Below are 8871 nucleotides of genomic sequence, written 5' to 3'. Positions count from 1 at the left end.
AGCTCTATTCCCACAAATAAAATAAACACCCGGGAAAACAGGATCTTTTCCTCCTTTAAATCCCCAACCCCCTATAATTCTATAGGTGTCTTTACATTGACTTGCACCCACAAAATAATTGTCATGTACAGTATTGTCTCTTCTTATACAAAATTTCCCTAACATTGGTGTATCTATGTTTATAGCTACATTCACATTCTTATCATCCAGATTTTCATCATTAAATGTCCAATACTTTGATTTTTCATGTTTTACTTTCTCACTTCTTTTATAAGTAATTCTTCTCTCTTCAACCATATCTTGAAAAGTCTTTTCCTCAATTCTCATGTGAAATTCGACATTCACATGTCAAATTATGATTAAAAGCATACTCGTGAGTCAATCCTTCCATTTCTAAGAAATAATCTCCCATAACTTTTCAAGGTCTCTTTTTGTTCAATGAATTATCAATTCTTAATTTAGCAAACATTTCATCTACATTGGAATAATGGTATTCCAAGTTTCCAATTTGATAAAACAAACTTGCAATTACACTACAAGTCACTCCATATGTAAAAGGAAGGTCATGATAAGTCACACCTTCTGACACTGATGCAGGCAATTTTACACAAGCATAACAATCATCTACATTCATAGTTTTAATATATCAAGTAATAACTTTGAAATGTGTTCTAGGTGTTATCATTGATGGACCTATCCTGATGCAACTCTGGTTTATACACATGAGTCTCATGAACTTCTACTTTCTCGCTTGGCTTACTCAAACTCACATTCGATTTTAATTTTGTTAAATTATCCTGGAAAGGAATAACAATAGCTAAAATTATCCATATTATCAATAATCCCATACAAATGAAACCGCATCTGCACCATTTTCTAAAAATAGAACATTTTGTGTTGTGATTACTAGTGGTCATTTTTCTCTAACACAGTTTCTTCGACCTAGCGTCACCTATGAATTACACACCAAACAGTTTACTAACTTATGTCAATTCTATTCTAATCTAGGATGTAAGTAGTTTATTAACAAGATTTCTTTGACCTTATGTGAACTCCGACCTCTTCTATATTTACAATATCCGTCTCACAGGACTTTCAGGCTTTTACTTGATATCATATACTTTAATCATCTATCTCTTTTCTTTAAGTCAACCTCTATTACTCACTTTTCCCAATTGCTTTTGGGCAGTACAAGTTTTCTTGACTACTATTGACTTCAGCAATCGATGGTAAGGCTATATAAGTCCACTCAGGCGATTTGTACTTCTGATTTGGTCATCTTACTCTTTTTGGCCTTTGAATAACCTCTATTTTCTTTCCCAATATTTCTTTCTGGCTAGTGATCTCATTCACTTGCTCTTCTGGCTCTGTTGCTTTGCTCACAAGTTTGAATCTCAGTCCACCAGTTTCTTTATGCCAATTATTTCCTTTACGGATTCTCTTAGTCTTTAGCTCTATTGTGTTATGCTCCACTCTCCAAGCTCTCTTCCTTGGACTTTTTCTTAATGCAATTTCATCTGAACTGTCATCAGTTTCACTTTCAGTATCCTCAACTGTGTCATTGATTATGATCTTTACAATGTCGTTATCATCATCAGATTCAGCTTTCTTTTCTGCTACTCTGTTAGGAACACCTTCATAACTGGTACTTGGAATCTCATCCTTTTTGTGAGTCACTTCCTCTTCCCCAGTTTCAGGATCTCGGTTCTTGCCTTCAGAGTTTTCAGATTTCTCTTCAGCTTTCTCCTATTCAATGACTTTATTTTCACTTTCTTTTGCGTCTTTACTGGTGTCTGTTTTTACCGATTCTTGACGTTCAAATTGATCTTCGGAATCTGGTATCTCCACAACCTCCCTTTCACCTTCACCTTTACTTTCAGACGCAGAACTGGCTTCTGATACTTCCAGATGTCGATGTTTCTGTCGATCTTCAGTATCTGGAGTCTCTTCTGATTCAGCTTCAGAATCGGAGTCGTTGTACTTTCACCGTCGTATGGGTATTCAGGTGCAGGCACACGGATGGTGTGGCTAGCATGTACCGACCTCTTCAATCCAGCACACTTGACTGCAGTAGTACTAACCAAGATTACCTGACGTGGCTTCTGCCACTGAGGTACCAAACAATTTCTTCTGCGATGTACCTTCACTCGAACCCAGTCTCCAGGAACTAGATCATGAGCTGGATTTTTCTCTTTAGAATTTGACTCAGTTCCCACCTGGTGGAGCACAGAAGTTACCACATCAAACAGATTTTTGCAGTAGTCCAATATGATATCATCATTAATCGTCAGCAATTTGTTAACAGGTACATAGGCTTGTCTCATTACCCTGCCCATCAAAATCTCATGTAGTTTACTTGTCAGGAATGCTTCTCAATGTCATTAGGACAAGTGGCAAAGCATCTGGCCACCAAACACATTTTTGCGATTCTGTTTTTAATAGTTCCATTTACCTGCTCTAACACCCCTGAAGCCTCAGGTCTGTAAGCACAATGCAGCTTCTGGCGAATATCCAGAGCCTCACAGATCATCTGCATCAACTCATTTTGAAAATGTGATCCGCGATCTGATTCAAGTGATACCGGGAATCCAAAACGCGGTATTATTTCTCGTAAAAGCAATTTAGCAACAGTTATTCCATCATTCCTCCTTGTGGGAAAAGCTTACACCGATTGGGAGAACAAACAAATTATCACGAGAATATACCTAAACCTATTGCATGGGGGCAATTCCACAAAATCCATTTGAACCCTTGTAAATGGACCACCCTCCCGTCCAATGTTTCCCAAACTCACAACGGTTCTTCTGTTTGGATTAAATTGTTGGCATATTAGACACCTTTGGCACAAACTTTCAGCAATCATCATCCTGAACTTGGGATTATACCAAGTTAGTCTGAAAAGACGAATCATGGCATCTCTTCCAATATGGGCCTGACCATGGTACATTCGAGCCATGTCTGAAATCATGCTATCGGGCATTACTGGTCTTTCATCTTTGTAAACCCAAATTTCATCTTCTTATCTCTGTCTACATCCTGCCTTTAGCCAAATATATTTTTCTTCTGGTTCTGCCTCTTCCTGCATCTGCTTCACTTCCTGCCAAGTCTCGACTACAGTGGTTAGCTTCAAAGGACTCGGAACATGTTCTTTCAGTTTATCTTGATTGATTGAAATTTGATTTTTCGCACAATGCTTTGCAATGGCTTCCGCATAATTATTTCCTCTTGAAATGTAATCCTCATTCTTTTTATGTGCTGAACACTTCACTACAGCTATCCTTTCAGGAAGCTGAATCACATCTATCAGTGTCTTCACGAATTCAGCATTCCGAATAGGTGTTCCCGCAGAAGTTAAATAACCTCTTCGAGACCAGAGCTGTCCATAATCATGAACAACTCCATAGCCATATTTACTATCAGTCACTATGGTTACTTTCACCTCTTTTCCCAGTTCACATGCTCGTATCAAAGCAATCAACTCCGCTACTTGAGCAGAATGAATTCCTTTCAAACACAATGCTTCCAACACTTCTGCTACTGTACAGATGGCATAAGTAGCCCTCAAAATGCCACTCTCTGTTATCAAACATGATCCATCCACAAACATCACATAATCTGATTCAGGTAATGGTTCATCCTTAATGTCTGGCCTGGGTTTTGTGCAATACTCAAGAACATCCAGACATTTATGATCAAGCTCACCTTTCACTTCCACTTCAATTGTGTCAGGTAATAGTGTAGAAGGATTAACTCTCACACATCTGGCAATTGTCACATTTTCAGCTCCCAAAATTACTTTTTCATAACTGGTCATTCTGCTGTTGGTCATGTATTGTGTCTTTGCTCTTGTGAGAAGCATCTCCACTGAATGAGGTACATACACCCTCACAGGAAATCCCATCACAATTCCTTCACTTTGCTCCAAACTTACACTGGTTGCTGCTACTGCTTTCAGACATCCTGGAAAAGCCTTTGCAACAGGGTCCAAAACAGCTGAGCAATACGCAATTGGTTTTCTAATTTTTCCATGTCTCTGAATTAATACTGAGAATTCACATCCTTCTCGCTCACTGCAGTACAATTCAAACTCTTTTTCATAATCAGGCATTCCCAATGCTGGTGCTTCACACAATTTTGTTTTCAGCTGTTCAAATGCTTCCATTTTAGTTTTAGTCAAAACTATTGGGTCTCTGATATCTGCTTTTGTCAATCTCTGTAATGGTTTTGCAATCAATGACAATCCACTAATCCACTGTCTACAGTAACCTACCATTCCCAGGAACATTCTCACTTGTCTTTGAGTTTTAGGTGGCTGCATTCCTTGTATCATTCTGATTCTTTCTATTGTGACTTGTCTGAATCCCTTTGCAATCTTATGACCTAAATATTGTACTTCTTTCTGACAAAACTGCAATTTTGATGGAGACACTTTATGTCCCTCTTCTGCCAATTCAACAATGCTACTGTGTCATTTACACATGCAACTTTTGTTTTTGATGCAATCAAAATATCATCTATGTATTGTACTAATACAGACTGTCCAGGCATGCTCAAGCTTTCTAATGATTTCTTTAGCAACTGGTTAAAAATCGATGGACTCTGTGTACCCTTGTGGAATTCTACACTATGCTAGAATACGATTCTGGAATCGGAACACAAAAAATGGCTGGCTTTCTGAATGTAATGGGACAGTAAAGAACACATTGCATAGGTCAATCACTGTGTACCATTCTGCATCATGGGGAATTTGATACAAAATCACTGATGGATTCGGAACAATCGGACAACATGGGACAACAATTTTATTAACCTTTCTAAGGTCCTGAACAATCTAAATGTTCCGTTAGGCTTTTTCAATCCCATGATTGGTGAATTACAAGGGCTGCTTTGTATTTCTCTAAGAATTCCTTGCTCAATCATTTTGTCAATCACTGGAGTAATTCCCTCAATCATTTCTGCAGTCATCTTATACTGAAGTATATTTGGGTAGCTTGCACCTTCTTTCACTGTGACTTTTACAGGATCAACACCTTTCATCAATCCTATATCTTTTCCAGTAAAATCCCATACTTCCTCTTTCACTACTTCTTTCAATTCAACAGGAATCTTTTCTCGATCAAAAACAGGAAATAACTTGCTCTGCCTCAATCATGAGCATTGTCATTTTATACAAATATATCTTCATCTGAGGTTTGCAATTCTATGCCATCTGGTGAACAATATATGGCACAGTTCATTTTACACAGAATATACCTACCTAACAAATTAACAGGACTACTATCACACACCACAAATCGATGCATATCTTTGTAATTTCCAATTTCTATTTCAACTGGTTCGGTCAAATGAGTTTGTATCTGTCTATTAGCTACACCTACAACTTGAATGCTATCTCCCGAGAGAGGAAGATTTTGAATTTCCACTGATCTAACAGTAGAACGGGTAGCACCAGTGTCCACTAGGAAAGTTATTTCCACATCATTCACCTTTCCGTTTACAAATGGACCAGACTGATCTACCTCAAGAGTGGCTCCAAGCACACACTCTTCTCCCTCTCTCAGGCACCGTCATAAACTTTCATCCGACTCACTGCCACCTTCTTCTTGTAACCAATACTGAGGACACGCATTCACTCTTTGCGGTCTTTTTACCTGTTCACCTCCGCTGAATCTTGTCTCTGCACTGTATCTCTGCTGGTTTACATTGTTTGGTAGTGGCGGTTGTGGCACCTGACTGCTGTTTTGCTATCTGCTGTTGTTGCTGTTGTGGATTTACCTCAAACTGCACCTGCTAATTCAATGAATTATTTTCTCCATTAACTCTTGGCGGACATTTACACTCTTTCTTCCAATGCCCTAACTTGCCGCAATTAAAACAAGGATGCTTTATCTTTAGTTCATCTATGCTTCCCACTAACTTTGGTTTACCCTTAAAGTTTCCTTGATTCCCTGCATTCTTACTTTCCATTTGCGCCGCTTGCTGTACCGCTACTTTTACTTGTGCCCACATGGCTTTCTCTTTCAACTTTTTCTGTTTTGCATCAATCTCTTCACTGCAATATTTCGCTTTTCTCAAAACATCATCCACAGTACCTGACTGCCAACCTATCAGGTTGTGTCGAATCATGTCTCCAATCTCTTGTCTTAACCCATAAACAAATCTGTATATAAAGTGACTCATATCCTTCTCATTTAGTTCTTCATAACCACTATACTGTTTAAAAACAACAATCTTTCATAAAATGAATGTACAGATTCTTTCGGCTCCTGTGCGGTCCTGTCTATTTTCACCCAATCAGTTTCTTTTGGAGGTATCTTATTTTTCAACCATACTATTACTTGTTCATATTTCCGCATTACATCTGGTGACGGAGCTCCTGTGACTTTGTCTCGGGCAAATTCTTCTCTTGGCCAATCTATAGCTATTTTACATTCTGTCCATAAATCTGCTGGCACTACTATGTCAAACAATCCATCCAAATCAATCCATAAAACTTTTGACACTTTCACAAATCTGTCTACTTGTCGATACCATTCTACTGGTTTCTCTCTCAATCTTGGAAAATCATTAGTGATCGACAATATATCCTGTCTGCTCCAAGGAACATGTACATATCCTCCTCCAGGAATCTCTCTCATAGGAAACTCAGTTGTTACTGCCTATTTTTCCCTGACCGGAAAAGCTAATGTGGATTTATTACTATTTTCTTTCTTCTTCTTTGCCCACTTAATCCTCCATTTACTTACATCTCCCCATCTTCGCAACAGCACAATTAGCTCTTTTATTTGCAACAACCTTCCTGCAGTATTCATATTCTCAATGTCTCTTTCTGCAAAATCCACTCTATATGATTTCTGCAAGGATTTAAATTTTGAAAATTCCACTCCCAATTCACTTGCTAATTCCTCCAATTAATCATACACTGTTTTAGCTTTCCATGTAATGCTTTTACACAAAAACATAAGTTCATCATCCTGAAACGTTTTTAGTCTATCTGTACCAATTGTTCCAATAATTAATTCTTCCATATCCACTTTTAGTTTTGCTACATCCAAAACTTTTGGTTCATTTTCTTTTAATTTTAGAGTTTTAATCCAGTCACTCAATTCCTTATCTGACGGTCGTACAGGAGTTTGTATTAAATCTATTTTATCTAGACTTTTCTCTGGAGTTGCAGAGTCAGATTCTGCACCAATGGGTATTTGTATAATGAACTTTGGTTAAAAGTCAATTCGGGTGGATTCATATTAACAGTTCGCTTTATTTCTGACAAATCAGGATAAATATTCTCTCTTACTTTTTGCAAACCTTGTTGCAACGGGATTGTCAAGCTTGGTTCTTTTATTCTCTGATTTTCAAATACTGGTATTACCGACCCTATCGTTACAGGGACAGTTACTGCTTCCATGTTTTTAGTAAGGTTCTGAATTAATTCATGTGCAGAACGTTCATAATCAGAACTATTTGGTTGCACATCACTTCGTTTTTCACTACTTTGTGCACTTCTGTGTGAATCATTCATTGTTACAGGAGTACCTGTAATTCTGGCTTCCACAACAGGTGTATGTGGAATATATCTAACTTCCACTCTGTCTGGCACATCTTTTAAGCTTGAATATGGTCTTGGGGTCTCATTATTCCTTTCATCTATTTCCGGAGCATTCGGAGTAGTCCATAAAGAACTTGGCTGATATGGTGGCGGTCTCCTATTTAATATTTCTTCTAATACCACATCTTCTGATTCACTATCACCATAACTTTGGTTCACTGTTTCTATATTCTTTTTCTTTTCTGTACATTTCCGACCCTCATATTCATCCACTAACCTAACTGGGTACATACCATCAAACATATTACTGTCTTTCCATCTACGCATTCTGCTATCATGGGTTTCACACCATAAATTTCGACCTCTACCTCTCGGTCTGATATGTCTACATAGCCTTTCACTCTCTTGCTCATGCATCACGTCTTCCCATTCAACTAAAGCCTCAAATTGTGTCGGTCTAGGTCTCGGCTCGAGCTTCATCATTTTGTCTCTCAAATTTCTCAAAACTGCCATATCCTTCTTCAGGAAAAGCTAACACACCATCATACTGAGTATACCTTGCCCAATTCTCTAACCAAATGCATGTATGGTAACCATATTTTAATAACATGTAAGAACGGGCGTTTTCGGTGGAGGAAGTAATTTTCCCTCTCTAGTCACAATTTCCTTGTCTTTTGAAAATACATTCTTTATTTCTTAAACCATGAAGGTTACTTCTTCTCTTCTTCGTAATAATAATACATTTTTCCAGTATTTCTCTGTCTCAAAAAAGATCGCGCACTTCCCTGTTTGCTGTTCCGTACACCAACCTATCACAGCGCGGTTTACACTAACGCACCAATTAGAACAAGATATGTCCTCCTAGTGCTTAACCAATCACTTTGCTGCTTTTTCGTGATGAACCTATCAGCTCCTACTCTGTCTTGGTCACGTGAACCAATCCCAGCGCGACAGTTTTGACGTCACCAGCGCTCCGGCTTCTGTAGCGCCGACCGACCCCGCCTTTACAGGGTTTTTTTTCTACAGGAAGCTGTATTTACAAGATATTTTACAAAATCAATTAGTAACTGACAGAAAACAATACCATTTGCCTGTTTCGCTAATAAAGTGATAGAATTTTCTCAATCACACAAGTATTCTTTAACTGGAGTAGACAACGCTTATCTTCTCAGAATATTAGAATCGTCGATAAAGCAACACTACTGGCCTTACCCTTCTATCAGGCAATAACAAACTCGTTGCTCCCGGAGAGCACATACAGAGATCTTTTTTCACCTCCTTAGAGACAATCCCAGAGTTTCACTTGAACGCATATTGCAATT

The 8871-nt window shown here is 38.3% G+C and overlaps 1 pseudogene; it reads right to left on the bottom strand.

The window, feature by feature from the left end:
* Positions 1-671: 671 nt before the first annotated feature.
* LOC147727182 (uncharacterized) lies at positions 672-7408 on the bottom strand (annotated as a pseudogene).
* Between the last annotated feature and the right edge of the window lie 1463 nt (positions 7409-8871).

This window comes from Lissotriton vulgaris, chromosome 3_1 (assembly GCF_964263255.1).
Source record: "Lissotriton vulgaris chromosome 3_1, aLisVul1.2, whole genome shotgun sequence".
Classification (NCBI taxonomy): domain Eukaryota; kingdom Metazoa; phylum Chordata; class Amphibia; order Caudata; family Salamandridae; genus Lissotriton; species Lissotriton vulgaris.
The sequence above is the reverse complement of the archived record's forward strand: the minus strand, read 5'-3'. Positions and strand labels throughout refer to the sequence as shown.